Genomic DNA, 25,345 nt, shown 5'->3' on the forward strand with positions numbered 1-25,345 from the left:
ATTAGTCGCTCAGTCATGTCCGGCTCTTTGCAACCCCATGGGACTGTAGACTGCCAGGCTTCTCTGACCTTATGATTGGGCAACTAACACAACACAGCCATGTACAAAAGAGTGAAACTGGCTCCTATATTATAAAAAAAAATCAGCCATAGATGGGTTAAAGGTGTGATATCTGAAACTGTAAAATTCCTGGAAGAAAATATCGGAAAAGTTTTCATTATACTGGTCTTATCAGTGATTTCTTGGATATGACGCCAAAAGCACAAGGAAGAAGGGCTAAATTAAACTCATGGAACTACATCAAAGTAAAAGCTTCTGCACAGGAAATTATCAACAGAGTGAAAAGGCAACCTTTGTGGGGGAAAACGGAAGAAAATTTTGGATCTAATATATCTGATAAAGAATTAATATCCCAACTTTGCAAGGGACTCTTCCCACTCAATTGCACAAAACAAAAACAGAAAATCCCAACTAACGTGGGCAACGGACTTGAAAGTCCAGTTTTGTAGGTTCTCATTAATTAGCTGTTTTATACAGAGTAGAGTAGATATGTCAATCCCAATCCCCCAGTTCATCCCTGCCCCCTCGTCCCCCTTGGTGCCCATAGGTTTGTTCTCTACATCTGTGTCTCTATTTCTGCTTTGCGAATAGATTCATCTGTACCACTTTTAGAGATTCCACATATATGTGTTAATACACAATATTTGTTCTTCTCTTCCTGACTTACTTCACTCTGTGTGACATGTTCTAGGTCTCTCTACATCTCTGTAAATGGATTTACTTCATTCTTTTTGATGGCTGAATAGTATTCCAGTGTATATATGTACCACATCTTTATCGATCCCTTTGTCGATGGACATTTAGGTTGCTTTCCTTCCAACCTTTAACTCCACATTTTTCCTTTGCTTTAGTTCCTCGAGGAGTCATCTCATTATTACTCCTTTTAAGAAGTCTAGATTGTAAATCATCTATATTCTAAAAAAAAATGTTAAAAAATGAAAAAAAAAAAAAGGGGAAGCCCAGAGGCAGAAGCAGCAGAAAAGAAGGCGAGTCCTGCTCGGGCAGCAGCTTCGGGATTAGTATCTGTGTCCTGCTTCGGCGCCCGCTCTCCGGATCTCACACTGCCGCTGGGGACTGACGGCACTGTTTTCCTTCTTTGGGGGGTAGATGATGACAGTATCATTATTTAGTGATTTTTTTGTGTGTGAACTATGGTCTGTGTTTAAAAGCATTTTTTAATGTAGTTTAATTTTAACCCTATAAAGGAGGCACTACCGTCAATCTTACTTCACGACTGAGGAACTGAGGCTCAGAGGGTTAATTTCTCCCGGGGGGAGTTCGAGATCTCTTCTGATTACCCCTCTGTATCTCCCCACTCACCGTTCCCTTCTTCTCCGCCCTGGGCTCCCACTGGACTTTACCCTCCTGGGGCCCTCTCAGAGGAGTCCCTGTAGGCGGGCTTCTCCCCCGCTGACCAGGCTACAAGAGTCCCTCCTGTGGTCTGGTCATTTCTCCCCGACCTCTCTTCCATCGTCGGCTTGGCCACAGTCCTTCTGCGACAAGCCCTGTTTTGCTGAAAGCTGCCTGTGGCCCTCCTTATACCGAACCTTTGTAAACAATCCCTGGGTAAAGAAATCCTCCTCCTCAAATGCCCCAGTTTCTGATGTGCCTTCTGTTTCATGTCGGAGCAGGACAGAGTAGAAGAAATGGGAGAACGGAGAATTCAACTCAGTTCCCAGGGTTTCCTGTGCTGCTCCCCACACACGTTTCCCAGGCTCCAGGCACAGAAGCAGCTGTTTGTCCCACATCCCGCCTGCGATGGTCACTCCAAGGGCTTGGAATGCCTTCCGGATGAAGAGGTAAATGTCACCACAACAAAACAAATAGCACTGCCAACAATTCACATTCTTTCTTGACACTTTTTTAAAATAATTTTAAGATCTAAAGACTGATGCCAAATAAGCCGTTTAATTAAAAATCTAAAACAAAGGAATTCAACTTTCCAACTAATTTGGGGGGAACATAAATATCATTTATATGGAAAATACTCAAACATGAAATGCAGGATAGGAAGGGTGTGATGATCGTCAGATTCTAGGCATGGTGACGAGGTTATAAGACATGCACAAGAGGAAGGACTGCTTTCAAAAATGAAAACTGCCGTGTGGATGAGTGATTGGTGAGGACAAGGCATGATCTGCCTTGTTCCAGCCTTGGAACAGCATGTCCAACATGATCAGACTGTTCCAGCCTTGACACCTTTTTAAAGAAATGAATATTTCCCTCATTTGGTAACTCCTATATATAAATTTTTTTTTGCACTCCGTCAGGTGTTTTCACATGCTTTGTCTCACTTAATCTAAATGACAGCATTAGGAAGCAGGTGCTATTGCACCTGTTTATAGAGAAACAAACGGAGCTAAGGGAGAAGGACCACTCGTGTGGTGGCACAGAACTAGGAAGCAGGTGAACCATTTTCAAATCCAGGTTTTCTGAAAGTGTATCTTCTCTAGCTACAAACAGAAAAATGTGAGACTATTTCTAGGAGAAATAAAGGTTTAAGGAAACCCACTATAAGACAGTGTAATTACATTTCTCTGCCATGGGCCAAATATCTTCCTGAAACATGGAAACTGTGAACAACTGCTAACAATGTAGTTCATACGACACTTATTAGTCATTCTCAAACCCCCACCAGGAGCTCTGTTGGACGTCATCGCAGAGAAAGGATGGAGAGCTGTCCACCCATGGGTGCTTATCCTCAGGCATGTCCTGTCGTGTGGGTCATGTGTTTGGAAACTTGTGGGCGTCCACTCACAGGTCATAATGTGAGGTTTTTATCCAGAGCAACGGGAGCTTGGCTTTGTCCCTTAAGAAGAATCATGTGGAACAAGGGCTTTCTGGGCAAACACTGAATTGCTCCTGAGAAAAACTGTAGATCCTACGTGCAGTACATTTTCATAGTGTTTCCAGTCTATTGTTTTCCTCGGTCACCAGTGCTTCCCTCCTTATCCATTCATCCTTTTAACAGGTCTCTCGGTCTCAGTGCCTGTCGGCTGGTGAACTTAAGTACCTACTTCATCTTCACTGCGATTCTAATGCTGAAGTCATGTGTTTGGAAGATTCCTTTCTCTCTTCTGCATGACTCTCTCCTCCTGTTCTCGCTCATTCCCAAGCCAAAATCTAACCCGTGCTCCCTCTCATCTTAAAGAGAAATAAAACCTCCTGAGACTCTGCATACCCTTCTCCCGTACATCTTTGCTTACCATTGCAACAAGCTCCTTAATTTTCTCTTAGGATGATTTTTTTGTTTCATTTTTAAAAATTGGAATATAGTTGATGTACAATATTATGTAAGTTACAGGTGTACAGCATGGTGATTCACAATTTTTAAAAGTTGCTTTCCACTTATAGTTACTAGGAAGTGCTGGTTATTTCCCTGTGTTGTATAATACATCATTGCAGCCTATTTATTTTATCCATAGAATTTTTCTGCCCTTATTTTGCCCCTCCCTCTTCCCTCTCCCCACTGGTAACCACTAGTTTGTTCCCTATATCTGTGAGTTGTGTTGTTGTTGTTGTTATAGTCGCTGTGTGCATGCTAGGTTGTGTAGTCAGTAATGTACGACTCTTTGCAATCCTATGGACTGTACCCAGCCAGGCTCTTCTGTCCATGGGATTCTCTAGACAAGAATATTGGAGGGGGTTGCTGTGCCTTCCTCCAGGGGATCTTCCCGACCCAGGGATCGAACCTGGTCTCTTATGTCTCCTGCATTGGCAGGCGGGTCCTTTACCACTAGTGCCACCTGGGAAGCCTGTTATAGTCACTAGTTTGTCTTACGTTTTAGATTCCACAGATGTCATATCATGCAGTATTTGTGTTTCTCTGCCTTATTTCGCTGAGTATAATAAGGACTTGGCCTGCTCACCCTGGGTTTTCTTTCAGCCTCCTTACTTGCTTCTCCCCCTCTTTTCAGCCCCATGGCTTATCCTTGGACCTTGTGGGGTTTCTCCGTCTATTCTCATCCTTAGGTGTTCTTACCCAACACTTTTGCTGTAATATCATTATCTGCTCGTGACATTCCCACGCCCCCACAATGATTCCTCAGCCCCATTCTCCAGAGCTCCAGACGTCCAATTCCATCTCCTAATTTCATCTCTGTTTCCGTGTCTGAGACATGTCTTGCTGTGACATGATTGAAAAGGCTCCCATTACCTCTCACTCCAACCAGTTCTCCCCTCGATGGCCCATCCTCTGGTGGCCAAAAACTCGGGCCAAGACCATGGAGTTCTCCTTGGTTGTGTTTTCTCGTATACCACCTTCAATCCCTCAGCAAGGTTTTCCACCAGGGCTTTGAAACATACACAGGTCTGACCCGTCTTGCTCCTCCTACCCATCTCCTCCTACAGGACACCCGCATCTCTCACCTGGTTACCATGGTAACTTCCCAACTTGCCTGCCTGCTTCCACCCATACTTCCTGTGGTGTCTTTTACAGTAGCCAAAGTGAACTTTTTAAATATAAGCCTCCTACTTACTCCTCTGTTCAAAATCTCCAAAGCCTTCTCATCACCTTCAGGAGAAAAGCCAAATTCATCACCATGATCTTCAGGACTTGAAATCCACCAGGCCCTGCCACAAGCCTCAGCCCCCTGGGCACCTCACCCAGCTCCCTCCCTGCTGCCCACAGCAACCTGCCCCCAACAGGTGTGCCCTGGGCTTGTCTCATGTGCCAAGACTACGAGGCTCCGGGGATGGGAATTTAGATCTGAGTCGGGGACACACGTAAGCATAAGAGCAGGTGGGGGTGTCTGCGTGGAGGAAGCAGTGGAGATGTGGACCCAGAACAAAAAGGGAAGACATTTCAGCTCAGCCAAGAAGAGAGCATCAGGGCACAGACTCGCCAGGAGCGCATGAGCAGCCCTGGAAAGAGGGGAGTGCGGACTCACTGCGGGGCCCTCCTGGACCAGGTGGGTCTCTTTCTGATGGGCAGGTGGGCAGCAGGACTCTCTCTCCTGGACTGTGTAAAGCCCCAGGTCCTGGGACAAAGTGTAGATGAGGGAAGAAATCCTTAAGAGAAGGCGATGCTAGGTCGTAGACAGTTTGTCACGGGGCTGGCTTCACCCCTCCACCAGATAATGCTTTCTGTTCTTTTAGGAAGAGACTGCAGTATCACAAAATCCATAAAACTCACAGCAAACATAGGCAATGGTCCCTCCGAGAGTAGGAATCCTACTGTGAAAGACTGGCGATGATGGTCAAGCAATGTCTATGTATTTTCATGTCTCCTACCAGTTAGTAGCTTTTTAAAAATGTATTATTTAGCTCTATCCCTGACTCATGGATTTTGATTGCTTTTTGTTCATCAGAGAACCCCATTTCATTCTCACCTGAATATCAAAAATAAAATAAACAGAATAGATTTATCTGTACCTCTTCAGTCCTGTTCCCATGAAATTAAATAACATCATCTGAGGCCAATCGACTTTCAAAGGACTTCTTCCAAAGAAATAATATTTGGATGTATTTGTTGCTTTTAAAATAATTTCTTAAGCAAACGACCACTCTAATCTTTTAATATTTTATCTATAGTTGTTTTGAAAAAAAATGTTTATAATATAGGTCGTTAACCTTGATACAGAATGATGATTTTTATCTATAGGACATTTTTTCATCTGAATTTTAATAGATCTTATCTTTTTCTGTGGTTCAGAGAGAGTAGATGAAAAAGAAAGGTTTATAAAATTCACAAATCTGAGACAGAAAGCTTATTCATTCAACAGTATTTGCTAAGTAACTCTTGTATTCCAGGCACTGTTATAAACCAAAATCCCCCTTGTGTGTGTGTACTGGTTGCTCAGTCGTGTCCGACTCTTTGAGACCCCATGGACTGTTGCCGGCCTGACTCCTCTGTTCATGGAATTCTCCAGGCAAAAATACTGGAGTGGGTTGCCATGCCCTTCTCCAGGGGATCTTCCTGACCCAGGAACAGAACTCAGGTCTACTGCATTGCAGGCAGACTCTTTATTGTCTGAGTCATCAGGGAAGCCTGCTAACACAAAGCTTATATGTGTCTTTCTTTTCTTTATCTTTTACAACATAATGCATCCATTTCTTGAGCCAAAAAGATAATTAACTGATTGCTTAGAAACATAGGTAGATATGTAAATGTATGTGTGTATGTATATAGGTATAGATGGATGGATGGACGAATGGATAAATATATAGGTAGATAGATAGACAAATGGACACTCATTTATTCTTTTCATTCTCTACTGTTTTCATCACCTATTGGGCTTCCCAGGTGGTGCTACTGGTAAAGAATTTCCCTGCCAACGCAGGAGACTCAAGAGACATGGGTTTGATCCTTGGGTTGGGAAGATCCCCTGTAGGAGGAAATGGCAACCCACTCCTTTATTCCTGCATGGAGAGTTCCTGGCTGGCTACAGTCCATAGGGTTGCAAACAGTAGGACACGACTGAGCGGACGAGCATAAGCACATATAGCTTGATTATAATCCCAAAGGGGAATTCTGTATATGACTGTGAGACGCAGAAAGACAAGTGGGGGTCAACAAAGCATGTGACCAGAGGGGTCCACACAGGTCCATAAGGCTGAAGGCCCGACAGTCCGTCTGGGGACCATCAGCCATTGTGCATGGCCTGATCATATTAGACAAGTGTGGGAGTGAGTGGGAAACAAAGTCGGTCAGAGAAGGGGCCCCAGAGAAGGGGTGTGATTTCCAGGAAGTGCCACTTCCCTGGAATTGAGTTCAGTGTGACAGGGAAAACAGGGTGACTGTGAAATCTCTCTTAGCTGTAAGTGTTTGTAGTGAGACAAATAGCACCTCTCCCCCAGAATTGGAAACAGTTATTTTCTTGGGCTCCAAAATCACTGCAGATGGTGACTACAGCCTTGAAATTAAAAGATGCTTGCTCCTTGGAAGAAAAGCTATGACAAATCTAGGCAGTGTATTAAAAAGCAGAGACATTACTTTGCTGACGAATGTCCGTCTAGTCAAAGATATGGTTTTTCCAGTAGTCATGTACGGATGTGAGAGTTGGACCATAAAGAAGGCTGAGGACCAAAGAATTGATGCTTTTGACTTGTGTTGCTGGAGAAGACTCTTGAGAGTCTCTTGGACTGCAAGGAGATCAAACCAATCCATCCTAAAGGAAATCAGTCCTGAATATTCATTGGAAGGACTGATGCTGAAGCTGAAGCTCCAAACCTTTGGCCACCTGATGGAAAAGACCCTGATGCTGGGAAAAAATGAAGGCCAAAGGAGAAGGGGGTGGCAGAGGATGAGATGGAGAGATCGCATCACAGACTCAATAGATACAAATTTGAACAAACTCTGTGAGATAATGAAGGACAGGGGAGCCTGGCGTGTTGCAGCCTCTGTTTATGGGGTTGCAAAGCATCAGAAACAACTTAGTGGCTGAACAACAAGAACAACCAGAGTTCATGTCCACCTGGAACCTCAGAACAGGACCTTACTGGAAATTGGGTCTTTGCAGATGTAAACAACTTACAGATCTTGAGATGAGATCATCCTGAATTTAGGATAGGCCCTGAGTCCAGCGACTGATGACTGAATGATACCAGGAGAGGACACACGGGCAGGCAGAGAAGAGGAGTGAGAAGACCAGGCAGAGTGGAGGCTGTGTCCCGAGCCGGGACGCCTGGAGGATTTCCGGAGCCACCAGAAGCTGGAAGAGGCATGGAGCGCATTTTCCTCTGGAGTCTTCATGGCTTTCTGGTTTCTGATTTCCAGACTGTGAGAGAATACAGATCTGCTGTTTAAAGGCACAAGTTTTGTGATCATTTATTGAGGCAGCCCTAGGAGAATAATCCAGCAGCTTCAAAAAATAAGGCTTTTTATTCTTCTGCCTCTCTGGTTGAACACAAAGAGATATGGCTTGAATAGACCTTCATCGCTGGGAGAAGCAGAATCTGTATTGGTTTCTTGCAAATACAATAAAACACTGTCTGATGTTGGGAGACTTTTATAATCTCACTTGGTCTCAACTTCCTCACCGGTTTCCTAAGAAAAACAGGACCAAACACCGTGAGGTCTGCCACCAAACCCCGTGCTGTGGTCGCTTCTCTCTGATTAATCGTGTCCAGTAGAACCATGCAGAGGGGTGTCAGGTAGCCAAAAGAATCAGATGCTGTTCCCAGAGAGAGACAAGCAAGCCAGCAGATGTTAGCTGCATGCCACAAGAATCAGCTTTTTGATCAATGAAGTAACCTAACATGGATATTTAGAATGGCTAGGCATGTTAATGGAGAAGGCAATGACAACCCACTCCAGTACTCTTGCCTGGAAATTCCCATGGATGGAAGAGCCTGGTAGGCTGCCATCTATGGGGTCGCACAGAGTTGGACACAACTGAAGCAACTTAGCAGCAGCAGCAGGGGTGTTAACAACATAAACATACATGAGTGATAATTATTACATTTAAGAGAACATACACATAATTTGTGAGAACATACCTATTGATTATTTATGGCTTTTAAGGATCATCTTCTAAATATACACCCTTCTTAACCATTTGTCCTGGTGCCATACAACAGATATTCAAGTTGCCGGGAATGAAAACAGAACTTTGGGTAAAACCGGGAGGGGCTAACGCTCCTGGTGACCACGGGCAGTGTCCTGAAAGAAGGGGAGCTAGTGAGGAGAGGGAGGTCAAGGGGCTTTGTCCTCAGAAGGGAAACTGGAGAGGACAGGACACAGTGCGTGGCGGGGTAGCTTTGGAATTCTGATCCAAGGGGAAGAATCGAGTAGCCGGAGTTTTCCTGCAGAACCCTGTGTACGGCTGACATGTTTCATCCTCTTCCTGGGCCAGTACATTGACCTCAACAGAGGACTCTGAATTTGGCTTTGCTTTGCGTGTTCCCATTGCTTGGAACCTGGGGGTCCTCTGATAGAGGAGGGATTGCACCTTTTTGCCGATGTGGAGAAACACGGTATGCCCAAGGGCTCTGTGCTGACCGCAGGTGAGCACTTGTTCAAGTCAAGCAGCCACATCCACTTCTGTGGGTCAGGAAATTTGCTGCTGATGCTTCTGCTCTTTCTTAGAGGAAGCTGGAGATTTGATTCGGCTGCCTGAGGGATGCTGATAAATAATAGAATATGTTTCTCTTCGGGCCCTTTGTTTCTTTTTTTTTTCTTTTTATTTTTTTTAAATAAATTTATTTATTTTAGTTGGGGGCTAATTACTTTACAACATTGTAATAGTTTTTGCCATACATTGACATGAATCAGCCATGGGTTTACATGTGTTCCCCTTCCTGGACCCCCCCCCCCACATCCCTCCCCATCCCATCCCTCTGGGTCATCCCATTGCCCCGGCCCTGAGCATTTGTCTCATGCATCGAACATGGAATGGTGTTCTGTTTCACATATGATAATATACATGTTTCAATGCTATTCTCCCAGAACGTCCCACCCTCACCTTCTCCCTCAGAGTCCATAAGACTGTTCTATGCATCTGTGTCTCTTATTCTGTCTCGCATATAGGGTTATCGTTACCATCTTTCAAATTCCATATATATGCATTAGTATACTGTATTGGTGTTTTTCTTTCTGGCTTACTTCACTCTGTATAATGGGCTCCAGTTTCATCCATCTCAATAGAACCGATTCAAATGTATTTTTTTTAATGGCTGAGTAATATTCCATTGTGTATATGTACCACAGCTTCCTTATCCATTCATCTGCTGATGGACATCTAGGTTGCTTCCATGTCCTGGCTATTGTAAACAGTGCCACGATGAACATTGGGGTACACGCGTCTCTTTCAATTCTGGTTTCCTCGGTGTGTATGCCCAGCAGTGGGATTGCTGGGTCATATGGCAGTTCTATTCCCAGTTTTTTAAGGAATCTCCACACTGTTCTCCATAGTGGCTGTACTAGTTTGCATTCCCACCAACAGTGTAAGAGGGTTCCCTTTTCTCCACACCCTCTCCAGCATTTATTGCTTGTAGACTTTTGGATAGCAGCCATTCTGACTGGTGTGAAATGATACCTCATTGTGGTTTTGATTTGCATTTCTCTAATAATGAGTGATGTTGAGCATCTTTTCATGTGTTTGTTAGCCATCTGTATGTCTTCTTTGGAGAAATGTCTGTTTAGTTCTTTGGCCCATTTTTTGATTGGGTCGTTTATTTTTCTGGAATTCAGCTGCAGAAGTTGCTTGTATATTTTTGAGATTAATTGTTTGTCTGTTGCTTCGTTTGCTATTATTTTCTCCCATTCTGAACTAAACAGACATCATGGAGGGTCCCATCATCTGGACTTCCTTAGTATTCTTTTTCTGTTTTCTTTGTATTTTGATCTCATTAAGTAATATTGAGCAGCCCCTGACCCAGCTGACCACAGTCAAGAGTGATGCTGGGGCTTCACTGATGTTTCAGGCTGCTTTCTTTTTAAACGATTGATCTCCATTGATGGGGAAGGCCTTTGTCTCAACTCAAGTCTGCTCTCAAATTGTTTTAAATAAATACTGTGTTGGATGTAGATACTAAAGCTGATAGTGTTGAATGTAGATACTAAAGCTGATAGTGTTGAATGTATGTACAGATGGGATCAACCAGCGAATGAGGGATGGAAGAATAAATAGCCATCATTTTGAGTGAAAGGACAGAGTGAAACCTAACATTGAGGATGAGGAGAGGGGTGACTTCTCAAAGATTTCTCATTGGCCGGGTGCACAGTCATCTCAAAACAAAGCACCGGCCAGGGCCACAGATCCGGGTGGTGGCTGTAGACGCACTGGTGCCCAGGACCAGGGTCTGGGACGATCACCTCCTCAGAGACACCTGGCTAAATGCATCCCTGAAGAAGACCAGGTTCTGCTCAGAATCAAGAGTAGGGAAAGATGAGATGTAGATTTGGGGTAAATGCGTGCGTGCTCAGTCGCTCAGTTATGTCCAACTCTCTGCGACGCCATGGGCTTGACCCCACGAGGCTCCTCTGTCCAGGGGGTTTACCAGGCAAGAAGACTGGAGTGGGTTGCCATTTCCTCTTCCAGGGGATCTTCCTGACCCAGGGCTTAAACCTGAGTCTCTTGCATCTCCTGCATGGACAGGCAGATTCTTTACATCGAGCACTATCTGGGATGGTTTTTGCTATTACTATATTTATCATATGTGATAGTTTTAGAGTATAGAAGTTAACTTTTCTTAGACACAGCTGTCTTGTTTTCCTTTATGGTTTCCAGTTCCACTGGCAGAGGGACTTTTTGATGCCTAAGGTCCCCAAACACTCACATTCTAGGTTAGTGCTCATATGGTCTGAAGTTTTCACTTTAAATCTTGAGTTCCTTTGGATGTCAGGTGAGAGGGAGGGATCTGAGCCCAGCAGGATCCCTAGGTGAACAGGCTCTAGAGGTGCAGTGTCTTCTAGGGTGAAGACGGCAGAGAGTGCGTGCAGGCCCCCGGGGAGGAGGGTGCCATTCTCAACCGTCACTCCATGTGGATGGCTGGAGCTACGGGAGGGAGGCAGGGGGAGAGCCGAGAGGACAGACCTCAGCGTTTCCCTCTTCCGAGTCCAAGATCTGCCAGTGACTCCATGGCTGAACCTCATCTCAAGCCAGAGGCCGAGGCAGGCTTGATGATGCAACTGAAGAGCTGAGTGCCTGGCACAGAGCTAGGCACAGCAGGGCAGAGGAGGGGTTGGCGGTGAGAGAGGGATACAGAATTACCGTCACAGCGGTGGAATTTCCCCAACACTTGTGTCCTTGTTTCCAACATCAGGGGCTTCCCTGATAGCTCAGCTGGTAAAGAATCTGCCTGCGATGCAGGAGACCCCCGGTTCAATTCCTGGGTTGAGAAGATCCCCTGGAGAAGGGAAAGGCTACCCACTCCAGTATTCTTGGGCTTCCCTTGTGGCTCAGCTGGTAAAGAATCTGCCTGCAATGCAGGAGACCTGCGTTTGATCCCTAGGTTGGAAAGATCCCCTGGAGAGGGGAATGGCTACCCACTCCAGTATTCTGGCCTGGAGAATTCCATGGACTGTATAGTCCATGGGGTCGCAAAGAGTCGGACATGTCTGAGTGACTTTAAAAGTAAAAAAAGTCTCAACATCAGATATAACATCTGATTTAAATTTGGGAAGTGAGATTGTTTGGGCTCATAAGTGAGTTTCTAGAAAACCAATTTAAAGGCTGAGAAAATTCCACTGTTTTCCAGATAGCACACTGGTCCATTCATTAACCCATTCATTTGCCAGTACACATTGATTCCACCTGGTTCCTGCTGCTGCCCCTGAGACGGGCAGTGAGGATGGGAGTGACATGGGCACCTCTCTCACTGGTGGTCCAGGTTGAAACATACCCATTCCGTGCCGTGAGGGTCTTAGCGAGGCACCAACCTGGTAGGGAGTTCACAGGGGCATCCTTACCGTGGTGTCCAGAAATAGTCACAGTTCTGAGATTAGGCTCCATTTGCCAGTGGTGTTGCCAGCCTTAACCTAAGGGACCTGTGCTTTCAGAAATGACTGAGCAGAGTTCCAAATAAGCTGCCAGGGCCAAAGCCGTGCCCAGAAGACACTGTGCAGATGGCACAGACAGCCCCTCAGGAAGTCACACAGGACCCCCAGCACAGCACAGCTGGGTGTGAGCCCACACCGGCTCTGCTTCTTATGCGGGTGTGCTCGGTCACATCCGACTCTGTGCGACCTCGTGGACTGTAGCCCACCTGGCTCCTCTGTCCATGGGATTTTACAGGCAAGAATACTGGAGTAGGTTGCCATTTCCTACTCCAGGACATCTTCCCTGACTCGGGGATCAAACCCCTGTCTCCAGCGTCTCCTGCATTGGCAGGCAGATTCTTTACTATTTAAAATCTGAGATTCGGTCACTGAGAAGTAATGCTAATATTAACCTAACAGCCCTCAGGGAGAAGGAGAAGAAGAAAGGAGAAGAGGGTGATAGAAGATGAGATGGTTGGATGGCATCGCCGAGTCAATGGACATGAGTTTGAGCAAGCTCCGGGAGATAGCAGAGGACAGGGAAGCCTGGCGCGCTGCCAGGATGGGTCGCAAAGAGTCAGACACAACTTAGCAAGTGAAGAACAACAGCCCTCACTCTCTTTAAACATAACTGAGCCTCCACACCCTTCACTAAAAACAGAAAGAAAAAGACACTCTAAGTGCAAAATAAACCTTCCGGTAGCATCTAGTTTAGAAGTATGTATTTAAGTGTGGCTTAGATCAAAAGATCCAATGAATAAAAACTGTGAATGAGAATGAATAAATGCTGGCTGCCTTCCAAGTATAGACCAAAATGTAGCAGTCCTCATTCTTTCTCCTTTTTTTGCTTTTCAAAGCCATAAGCCAGTTATTATTTCTTCAAAATATTTAGCTTTTGGTGTAGGCATTAATTGCGTTAATCTAAGAAGTTATGTTTGAGTTAGAAAAGATTACTTAGAAATAGCTTGAAATTTATTCTGCAGAAAGGCAAGTTCAAGAAATCATTTCAATAGCTAACACCTTCATTCTATTTGGAGTTTTTATTCAACGAGCTTTCAGTTTTGTGTGTGTTGTGGGTTCAGTTGCCAAGTTGTGTCCAACTCTTTGTGATTCCATGGACTGCGGCACGTCAGGCCTCTCTGTCCCTCACCATCTCCCGAGGTTTGCCCAAGTTCATGTCCATTGAATTGGTGATGCCATCCTCCCATCTTATCCTTTGTGGCCTTCTTCTCCTTAGTTAGTAGGTTAAAATTACTTTAAAAAAGGATAATTCATACAGTAAGTAAATTCCATGCTTCTTTCTTGAGAATACTGAGAAATGATGCTGTATTATATGTGTGTGTGTGTGTGTGTGTGTGTGTGTGTATTTGTTGTTGTTATTAAAGGATAGTTTGTTCTAGATCTGGAATGTTTACTCAGGGTGGAAGCTTCCTGGGGCAAAATTCTACAGTGAAAGTTTTGGAGTCATTATTCTTGGAGGAGACGCACTGGAAAGAGTACCTGACTGATGCCCATGACAGGACTATTTCCGGTGGCAATTCTAAATTGCCAAAACGTGATAAAGCAAACGGCAACAAAAACAGGGCTGGAGAAGGAGAAACCAAGAGTCTTCTCTTCGCGGACATAAGCAAGATATTACAAGGGGCCTTTATAAATTGGATAAACGCATTTGTCAAGTTACCTAGCCAATTTCCAGACACAGACAAATGGATTTTTAATAAATAGAAGGAAAGATCATTGGGTAAATGGTACAACGTGATTCAGCCCAGACACGACCAAACCATTGCTTAATGTAAAATGCACAGGCTGTCACGGGAACGTGTGCATATCTGATCAACAAAAGAATAAGTCACGGCTCTCTTACATATGACACTCATAGTTAGGATGCAAAAGACACAGTTTGATTTGATGATTTCATTAAAGTCTGGGTAGCTAAGGGTAAAAAAACAATTAAACCTACTCAGAAGCACCATCCTTAGGGAACTAAATGGTGTGAGGGAAGGGTAGAATGCTTTTAAAAAAAAAGGCTCTCTGAGCTCTCCTTTTCACGGAATGTTTCTGGAAAGGACATGCTTCCACGGGACTAGGCTGGGTGCCGTGTGGAGGATGCTGGGGGAAGCAAACCAGGTGATGGCACCGAGCCGCCCCTGGAATGCTCCAGCAGCCGCTGAGCCGGCCTGTTCTCCCAGCTCCTGCCTATGCCGAAGTCTAGGAGGCTGTACGCAGTCAGCATCCTCTGTTATAGCAAGACGCCATCTCATTCCTGAGTGAGAGCTGGGGGAAGCATTTACAGACACGCCTGGTCCAGGTCACGATGGGAGCAGAGGAGGTCAGAGAGGAGCCGAAAGAATGAAACTGGGCAGGACCCTTGCCCCCGAGTCCTTCACCTGCCTCTCACCTGTAGAAAAGCTTGAGCCTCCAGACCTTTCCCACGTTTCAAAAAATACATTTAATCAGATAAGTGAGAAAATACAGAAAGAAGGGAAAACAGTCAAGCAAAACAAAATAATAATAATAGTTTAGTCACTAAACAAAGTCAGATACCTTTAGCTCCTCAAGGACTATAGACGATATTCTGAGCCATGTCCTTGGAGCTGTTTTGCAGATACTGAGACCCCCACCAGGTAGGAGAAGTTAACTGTGTGGGGCCCACAAGCATGGAGACTCCAGAGCAGTTGGAACCCGTAGGTTGATGATGCTGACTCCTGATTGTGTATGCTGAGTTGCTCAGTCATATCTGTCTCTTTGTGACCCCATGGACTGCAGCCCGCCAGTCTCCTCTGTCCATGGGGATTCTCTAGGCAAGAATACTAGAGTGGGTCACCATGTCGTCCTCCAGAGGATCTTCCCGACCCAGGGATCAAACCCAGGTCTCCTGCAGGCACATTCTTCACTGACTGAGCCACCAGGAAAGCCTAAGAATACTGGAGTGGGTAGCCTATCCCTTCTCCCAGGGATCTTCCTGACCCAGGAATCAAACCGGGGTCTCCTGCATTGCAGGTAGATTCTTTACCAACTGAGGTAGTAAGCCCAACTCTTGATTACCTCACCACCTACCAATCAAGAAGAATCTCCACAAGGTGATCTGCACCCTACAACTCTTCTCACTGTCTTTAAAAACCTTTTCTTGAAAGTCATCGAGGAGTTTGTATCTTCTGAGCACTAGCTGCCTGGACTCCTGCTTGGCACCTGCAATAAACCCTGCACTTTTCTTCACCACAACCCTGTGTCCACAGATTGGCTTTACAGCACTCAGGCAAGTGGACCCAAGTTTGGTTTTCCAACATGAAGATGAAAGGCATTCCCCAGTAGATGCTCAGTGATTTTTTAAAAAACCGATTTATTTAGCAAAGTGAGACTCCTTGCAGATAAAACATGCTCCTTGAGGCTGCCTCTTCTGCATTTTCTAGATGGATTGACCTGGGTCATCTGCTGTGCCTGGGCAACTCACACCTGAGTCCTGGCTTCAGACATAGAGCAAAGATTTCTTCCCCATCTTGGGAGGGGTCCTCTTCCTTTAGACAAACTGATGAATTGAACAAGAGAAAACAGGTGGGAATTCCAGGCTGAACACACCCGGCCGAAAGCAAGGGTGCAAACACAGTGTATTCATTTTCACAGTTATGTTATAAAGGCTTAATACACCTCAGAGCTCAGAGTTCCAGCCAAAGTCATGTACATATATCCTGCAAAAAGCTTGTCTTCTCTTTTAAATGTCTGAGAAAGGCATTACATAAGATTTCCAGAATAGCTGTTACTGTTGTTCAGTTGCTCAGACATCATTTGACTGTTTGTGACTCCATGGCCTGCAGAACACCAGGCTTCCTTTCCTTCGCCACCTCCCAGAGTTTGCTCAAACTCATGTCCATGTCAGTGATGCCATCCAACCATCTCATCCTCTGTCGCCCCCTTCTCACCTGCCCTCAACCTTTCTCAGCATTAGAGTCTTTTCCAGTGAGTTGACTTTTCTCAGCAGGTGGCCAAAGTACTGGAGCTTCAGCTTCAGCATCAGTCCTTCCAATAAATATTCAGGATTGATTTCCTTCAGGATTGACTGGTTGGTTCTCCTTGCAGTCCAAGGGACTCTCAAGAGTCTTCTCCAGCCCCATAATTTGAAAGCCTTCTTTGTTGCCCAAACCTCACATCTGCACATGACTACTGCAGAAACCATAGCTTTGACTACACAGACTTTGTCAGCAAAGTGATGTCTCTGCTTTTTAATATGCTGTCTAGATTATTCATAGCTTCTCTTTCAAGGAGCAAGTATCTTTTAACTTCATAGCTGCAGTCACTGTCTATGGTGATTTTGGAGCCCAAGAAAATAAAATCTGTCATTACTTCCACTTTGTCCCCACCTACTTGCCATGAAGTAATGGGACTGGATGCTATGACCTTAGTTTTTGGAATGTTGAGTTTTAAGCCAGCTTTTTCACTCTCCTGCTTCACCCTCACCAAGAGGCTCTTTAGTTCCTCTTTGCTTTCTGCTGTTAGCGTGGTGTCCTCAGCAGAGAGTGGTTATACACAGAGGGTTGGAAATCTGTCAGGGGGCTTACTGCTCCACCGAACCAGGTTGATCAGTGTATGCTGAGGAAGAGGTGTGCAGTGCGAGGTCTGCAGGTGTTCAGGAACAAGAACATTGACCAGCTGTGGAACGAGCCCAGCGTTGAAAGTCCAGAGACCTGCACTCCTGCCCACAAGCCCTCGGCCACTTTCAATTGGGCACACAGCCCCCTGGATCTTGTTTATCCAGTTGTATGGTGAGACTACTTCTGGTTTAACCTTCCACGGTTTTATCAGACGCTGGTTCTTCTCTGAGATTGGAATCGAGCCACAACCAAGAGACGCACCTTTGTGTCTCAGATGAAGATTAAAAGCCATCCAAAGGCCACGCATCCTTTCCTGGGGAGGGGATATCAACAAATGTGTGGTCCAGCCAGGGAAGGGCGTGATGGAGACAGCTCGAGAGGGAGACCCCGCTGGGAAAGCTCCATCACAGGACATCGCTGGCCCCCCACCCCGCCCTACATCGGGCAGGCCAAGTGCATCATCACTAAACACTAAAGCCTGTTGACAGGTGCTGATGGAGACCAGGCCGGAGTCCCGCAGTGGGGGTGGGTCACCAGGCTCAAGCAACAGCTCTGAAATCGCCAAATATTCTGGGATCTTGCTTTGGATTCGAGCTGCCAGGGAAATAGAAGCACTGTGGAGGCAAGGATCATCTTTAAAGCTTACAGTGAATTGCGCTTCTTAGGTAGCCAGGTTGTGCTGTCCTAAATGACATGTCAGCATGTACCAGCAAACATGATCAATGGTTTATGTAGCAGCAAAGATGCAAAGGAATGGCACTAAGCTAGGACAAGTCGGCCTTATCCTTTTGTGAGTGTGGGTTCCTATATTAACATCTCATGCTGGATTTTTATCTAAACCCTTGGTTAAGGTTTCCACTTAGCCATCAGACAACTGAAAACCTCCAAGGTCTTTCCATTGGAGGCTGTGCTGGAAATTTGATAAATGATGCCTCCCACCTGATTTTGCGCTGGCATCAGAGATTCATCATTTCCATTTATCATCTGTCTCCTTGGTGTCAGAGCTGACTCGTTCCTTGCTTGGGTGCTGCTTTCCTCTGTGTACCAGGAGTGGTTTACAGACAGTGGGGCTGTGCTGCACCCGAGACGATGGAAAGAGAGGAGCACCCAGCCAGCTACCCTGCACGTGGGCCCAGAGCCAGGCTCACTGGTCCTTAGAAACGACCCCCACCCTCCACTGGAACCAGGCTCACTGGTCCTTAGAGATGACCCCCACTCCACTGGAGCCAGGCTCACTGGTCCTTAGAGACGCCTCTCCCCGCTCCCGCCCCACCGTTAACCGAATTCTTTTTGGTCCCAAATGCCAGCACAGAAGGCCTGCCTTGAAGCCATCCCAGTGTCCTCTTTCCCCATCCCCCAGCTGGACTGAGTTGAGAAAACCAGCCTCCTGCCAGCGTTCAGAGGGCATGAGGCAAGGCCTGGAGCGCAGTCTCTCGTGATGAGTGCGGGGCCCCGGGTGGCTCCGGAGGGGCTCGACGATGCAGAATTCAGTCCCACCTGTGGTCGCCAAGTGAAGGCCAGGGCCCTGGCCAGGGTAGAGACAGCAGGTAGTTTCCAGGAAGCCTTCCAGCCCGTGGCGTGTCTCCTCCTCCAGTGGACGTGTATTCAGAGGCACCAGCCTCCCAGGGTTGGGGATGTGTGTGGAGGAGGGTGTGGGAAGCTGCTATAGGGTACAAGGAGCTCAGCTCGGGGCTGTGATGACCTGGAGGTCTGGGGTGGGGAGTGGGGTGGGAGGGAGGTGCAAGAGAGAGGGAGGATATGCATACACACAGCTGATTCACCTTGTTGTACAGCAGAAACTAGCATTGCAAAACAATAATGTGTGTGTTAGTCCTCAGTCATGTCTGGCTCTTTGCGATCCCATGGACTGTAGCCTGCCAGGCTCCTCTGTCCATGGGATTTCTCCAGGCAAGAATACTGGAGTGGGTTGCCATGCCCTCCTCCAGGGGGTCTTCCTGATCCAGAGATCGAACCCAGGTCTCCTGCATTGCAGACAGATTCTTCACTGTCTGAGCCACCAGGGAAGCCTTAGAGCAATTATACTCCAATTGAAAAATAGAGCGAGCCAGCCAGGCAGAGCCCACAGCAACCTAGCAGTTGCGGGGTTTTGTTTCTGTGCCTCTCAAGAGCTGCTGTCTGCTCTCCTGGCCAGGAGATGAGTCTCACCAACATTAGACACCTGGATCCCTTTGATTCCGGATGCTTCTTTTCAGGCAGCCCAGGGCCCGAGCAGTGTTTGTCTTGTCCCTGCAGCTTGCAGGCCTGGTTGTGAGTGCACCTGCCTCGCCTTGAACAAGACAGAGGGCGGCTCTGCGCAGGCAGTGATGAGGGGCCTAGAATCCCGCCTCCCTGCCCACCAGCAGCACAGCGCCCGCCAGGCCTCCAGACACAGGGACCACGTGATGCATCTGCAGGGCCATGACGTGCACAGTCCTGGATGATGGGGACAGGGTGCACTGAGACACGTGAATAGCATCCCAGCTGGGACAGTTAGTGGTCATGTATGGATGTGAGAGCTGGACCATAAAGAAAGCTGAGCGCTGAAGAATTGATGCTTTGGAACTGTGGTGTTGGAGAAGACTCTTGAGAGTGCCTTGGACTACAAGGAGATCCAACCAGTCCATCCTAAAGGAAATCAGTCCTGAATATTCATTGGAAGGACTGATGTTGAAGCTGAAACTCCAATCCTTTGGCCACCTGATGAGAAGAACTGACTCACTGGAAAAGACCCTGATGCTGGGAAAGATTGAAGGCAGGAGGAGAGGGGGACGACAGAGGATGAGATCATTGGATGGCATCACTGACTCAATGGACATGAGTTTGAGGAAGCTCCAGGAGTTGTTGATGTGCAGGGAGGCCTGGAGTGCTACAGTCCATGGGGTTGCAAAGAATCGAACACGACTGAGCAACTGAACTGTACTGACTGATTTTTATTAAGTTGTTTGGGACTGGATAGCATATTCATCAGATTATCCAATCTAAAATGTATTTCATTTCCTTAGCATGGCAGACAATTCCCCCTTTTTTACGACGGTTGAGGAATTTAATATCGAAGGGATTTCACGTGGCAGTTTGCATCTGTGAAAATTCAGCTCAGAGCTGAGGTGCATAAAAGGGAGAAAAAGACAAGGCTGTTCAACTCAGCAAATGAAACAAGAAATCTTGCTGAGTCTCAAGAGTTTATATGTAGCACAGAGCATGTGAATCAGAGCAGTACCCCCACCCCCAAGAACCCTCGATGCCCCACCCCTACCTTTTATAGTAGCAAGGGCACATGTGCACTTGTGCAGTTTAGCAGGGAGGATGTAGTTTGCAGATGAATGGGCTGATTTCTTTGTGTTCAGCTGTAGCTGACAGTTTTCAATGAGGCGGTAACTATTGTCTTTCAGGACTAAATGGAGATGCAGCAGAGTCAGGCTGGGCCCCTGTGAAGGAGAGGCAGGGTCCTGTTTCCCCTGAGCTCTGAGTGTCAATGCAAACGCGTGGCTTCTGTGTACCTACTGGCCATGCAGGAGCTGTGCTGCTGTCTCCATGGCTGCTCTCTGGAGTAACAAAGAATGGCATCTGATGTATATGGGCTTCCCAGGTGGCTCAGTGGTAGAGAATCCACCTGCAATGCAGGGAGACATGGGTTTGATCCCTGGGTCAGGAAGATCCCCTGGAGAAGGAAATGGCAATCCACTGCAGTATTCTTGCCTGGAATATCCCACGGACAGAGGAAATTGGCAGGCTACAATCCCTGGGGTCGCAAAGTGTCAGACACGACTGAGCACATGCACACACACACACACACCTGATGTACATTGGGGAATGAATTCCAGTTCAACAAACCAACAGAAAAAATTCCTCTAAATACTTTCTCTGTTGGGAGGGTTTGGGGGGTGTTAGAGAAAAAGGAATAATGGCAAAGTGTAGATGGACCCACTTGTCTGATTGAAGGAGGCCGTAAGGACAGACTCAGGACCAACATTGTGAGGTTCAGGTGGTGAACTGGACTACATGACTTATTAGCACTTTGAATGGTTACTGTTGCTTTCCCCGTTGAAGCAAATCAGAATTTTCTAACTTTCTTTCCATATTGAATGATGATTTTTTTTTCACTCAGATTATTTAACACAACTGCTAAGCTTTCTTACTCCTGATAATGACTCTAAAAGCAGAAATATACTCTGATAAGTCCTTGACTTTTAAAACTTACAGTTACTGTCAATGAATGGCATAGTCCCTAGCCCCCGCATTCTGCCTCTGTAAAGAAATTATTGCTGATTCTGATCTTGTCCTTGAAATATTTCAGTTAATTAAAAGAATGCGAAGGAAGCCCATCTCTCCAGCTTGGTGCTGTTAATTACAAAGGTATTCAATATGCCAGTGCAAATGGCATTCTGCTAGTGCTTAATTAAAATAAATACAGAAATTTAAATGAACAAAACAGATTTTGGCACTGGTCTGCAGTTACGGGGCCAGATTTTATGTGCAGATATAACGCCAGTGGAGGAATACATCTTTACTCTTTGCTTTTAATGGATTGGCGTCTGGCCAGAAGCGGGGCATGCAGCCTGCCATGACATCCTTCAAGTCTGCAGGGGGTGCCAGGCCCCCCTTCCTCACCCCCATTCCCCTGGACTCTCCCCACCTCAGCAGCTTCTGGAAAACACTCCAGATTTTAGGGGAGGAAAGAGAGCTTGCTTCTCGAAGAGATCTTTCCTCAATACCAAATGGGAAGAGCAACATGTATTTATTTCCCACCTTTCACGAGAAGCTCTGAGACATTTTCCAGAGAGGAACTCATTCATTTGCCCAGTCCCCTCCATGCAGGCAGTTGGAAAGGGCGCCTCCTCCAGACTGACTGAGTAGGAACTGGAAGAGGTGCCTGGAATAAACTGCTTTCCTGGGATGCTGTCCCCGCCCCGGCAAAGTCCGTGCCTACAGGAATGCATCTGGGGGTTGAGGGTTCACCTTTTTTGCACCATCCATCAAGGCGGTGCTGATAATCAGCTTGATGCTGCCAATCGAATGAATGGGATGTTTATTCACAGCTTCCCAAGTGTCTTAGGACCTCCGTATGCATATAAACAGTGACGTATCAGACTTTCTGGATGCCACCGAGTGGGGTGTATATACCGGGACCTCCGGTTAGCGGAGGTGTGGACATGGATGTGAGACAATTGCATTTCATTATTTTTGTATACACCACAGCATTTATTCTAAATCAGCAATGTGCCTGCGTGCTCAGTCACTTCAGTCATGTCCGACTCTTTTCAACCCTACGGACTGCCATCCACCAGGCTCCTCTGTCATTGCAATTCCCCAGGCAACAACACTGGAGTGGGTTGCCATGCCCTCCTCCAGGGGATCTTCCCAACCCTGGGATGGAACCCTCATCTCCCGTACCTCCTTCATTGCAGGCATATTCGTTACCACCGAGCCACCAGGGATGCCCAAAACAGCTATAATTACATCCAATTTAGAGACTACATTGAGTGCCTTGTCATAGGAATGAATTTTGTTTTTTAGTTAGAAGTGATAGAAACCCAACAAGATTAGTTTACAACAAAGAGTGAGTCACCGGGAGCTCGTGGATGCCGGGGGAGCAGCGAGGAGCAGAAAAGCGGTGGGAGCTGGAGGGCATTGGGCCTTGAAGGACCCCTCTTGCAGCCCCGCTGGTCTGCCTCTGCCTGTGGTTCTGTCCCTGCCTGTGGGTCTGTCCCCCGTCATGCTCCCTGCCTCCTCCTGCTCTCTCAGAGCCCCTGCCTCCAGCATACCGGTGAATGAGGGCGCCTATGCTCTCAGGTCACAACTTCAGCCACTGCCAGAGGCCATCGGATGTGACCTCTGGTCCTCAGTAACTTACGAGAACAGTAACTGACTGGTGCCCGAGTGCGTGCAGCGAAGAGTTTCTTCTCAACTTGAAGTTTTGAGTATGTTGATCTTATGCCTTCATTGCAGGCCCTTCATGATAGTTTCTAGGAAAAAATCTATAAAACGAGGGGTCCGACTTAACAGGTATGGGTCAATCACATCACGTTTCCTGGAAAAACAAGATTCTTCAATGACCAAATTCAGTATATCAACAGGAGGGACACAAATAATGGCGATAAAACCATGGCACGAGTCATCATGCTGATTATATTCAGGGTGTCCTTTGTTGGAGGCGCTAGTGGTAAAGAATCCACCTGCCAATGCAAGAGATGCAAGTTCGATCCCTGGGTTGGGAAGATCCCCTGGAGGAAAAAATGGCAACCCACTCCAGTGTTCTTGCCTGGGAAATCCCATGGACAGAGGAGTCTGGTTGGCTATAGTCCATGGGTTTGCAAAGAGTCAGACATGACTGAAGCAACTTAGCATGCGCCTGGGAGCAGGGCAGCCACAGACACGGCCAATCCTGTGCCAATCGTTTGGGAAAGGAAGAGGGGTCCCTCAAGGGGTTGCTGCTCTCAGAAGAAGGGGCCGCAGATGACGACAGTGAGAGATGCCCGTGATGATGATATGATATGTGTGTGTTAGTTGCTCAGCCGTGTCTAATCCTTGATGACCCCATGGACTGTAGCCCTCCAGGTGCCTCTATCCATGGAATTCTCCAGGCAAGAATACTGGAATGGGTTGCCCTTCCCTTCTCCAGGGGATCTTCCCCACCCAGGGATGGAACCCGCATCTCCCACATGGCAGGGAGGTTCTTTACTGTCTGAGCCACCAGGGAAGCCCATGATGAGCACACCTACCTTAGTGCAAAGCACAGAGCTGGGGGAGCAAGGGTAGAACGGAGAATGAAATGCAGGATCCACATGGGAGAACTGAGCGGCACATGAGCCAGGTGATCTAGTAACTTGTAGCTTTAATCTGAGACCTGAGCTGAGCCTGAGAGGCAGACTCCGTGAGCAGAAGTCCCGTGAGTGAGTGAACGACACATGTTTATTCCTGAATGCATTCCTGTGAGACGCTCCCAGGTGTCCTGTGGGGGAGTGAGACACCTCCCAGGATGGCCGGCAAGTCATGACACACTTTGGGGGCAAAGGTTCTGACCGGTAGGGCTGCAAGGGCAGCAGAGAGGAGGGGACTCCAGGGCGAAGGATGGTTTGAGAAAGGGTGAGAAGAGGAAGGAGCCTGCAGATCACCTGGAAATGATGAGGTGCGGTTTGGGTGCGCGGGGAAATGACAAAGCACCACGGCCTGGGCAGAGTAAACCACAGCTCCGGAGGCTGGATGTCCAAGATCAGCAGTGGGCAGGGTTGGTTTCTCCGCAGTCCTGTGTCCCTGGCGTGTAGATGTCTCCCCACAGGGTCTTCTATCCGTGTGGTCCTGCTGCTGGTCTCTCTCTGTGTCCTCATCTCCTCCTCTTATAAGGACGCTGGTTGCATCGGATTAGTGCAATGACCTCACTTCAACTGACTCTCCTCTTTAACTGCCCCACCTCCAAATACAGCCACATTGCGAGGTACTAGGGTGGGCACTTCAATACACAGGTTTCACAATTCAGTCCATGACACAAAGGAACTGGACACCTGACTCTCCTCTTTAAATGCCCCACCTCCAAATACATTCTGAGATACTAGGGTTAGCACTTCGATACAGTTTTCACAATTCAGTCCATAACACAAAGGAACCGGACACTGTGCTGGGGCCCCTTTTAGAGCACATGGAACGTCTTAGCAAGAGTTTGTCTTTTATTTCAATAAGCAGCTGTGATCAGACTTGATCCCTAAGATAGTCAATGGGCAGATTGCAAATAGGACCAGTGGTGGGCTAGACTGAAATGCGAGGCCGACAAGAAGATACCTCCTTTTAGTTTTATGTTTAATGTTGCCGAATGGAAAGGTTCAGGCTAGGTTAACAGACCCTTCTCCTAGTTGGCAACCCCTGCTTCTGGGTCTAGTGAACTTGCCAGCATCTAAGACGTCCCATGAGCATGTGGGCAGGAAGGGGAGAGTTAAGGACTGTAAACGGGGGTGCAGGGCCTCTTGCGGCGAAGCCAGCAAGTGTAGGGACTGCAGACACAAGCACCAAGGATTTAGGTTCATGGCAGAGAAAAGCTCTGGCAGTCTGCAGGGCTGGGGCACTGGACAGCATGGAGCTGGACCCCGGGAGGACCCTGTGTGGCCCTGGGTTGGGTCCTGGTGACTAGGGGCAGCCTGGGTGGGTGGTGAGAGCCCTCCCTTGAGGCTACACTGCAGTCATCTAAGGACTCCAGCTTCTCCCCACCCCATCCGAGGAGTCCTCACCTCCTTGCTCCTTCTGCTCTGGACCCCTGGTCCTCCCGCACTTTATCTGACCACAAAGACAG

The 25,345-nt window shown here is 47.1% G+C and overlaps 1 long non-coding RNA gene across 1 annotated transcript in view; it reads left to right on the plus strand.

The window, feature by feature from the left end:
* The window catches only part of LOC145519058 (uncharacterized), a 53,119-nt gene that overhangs the window by 11,830 nt on the left and 15,944 nt on the right, over positions 1-25,345 (plus strand). The window contains exon 3 of the long non-coding RNA XR_014063498.1: positions 1,692-1,859. This is a non-coding gene — a long non-coding RNA (uncharacterized LOC145519058). The remainder of the gene's footprint in view (positions 1-1,691; positions 1,860-25,345) is intronic.

Source organism: Giraffa tippelskirchi, chromosome 8, assembly GCF_054371585.1.
Source record: "Giraffa tippelskirchi isolate mGirTip1 chromosome 8, T2T-mGirTip1v1.2.pri, whole genome shotgun sequence".
Classification (NCBI taxonomy): Eukaryota; Metazoa; Chordata; class Mammalia; order Artiodactyla; family Giraffidae; genus Giraffa; species Giraffa tippelskirchi.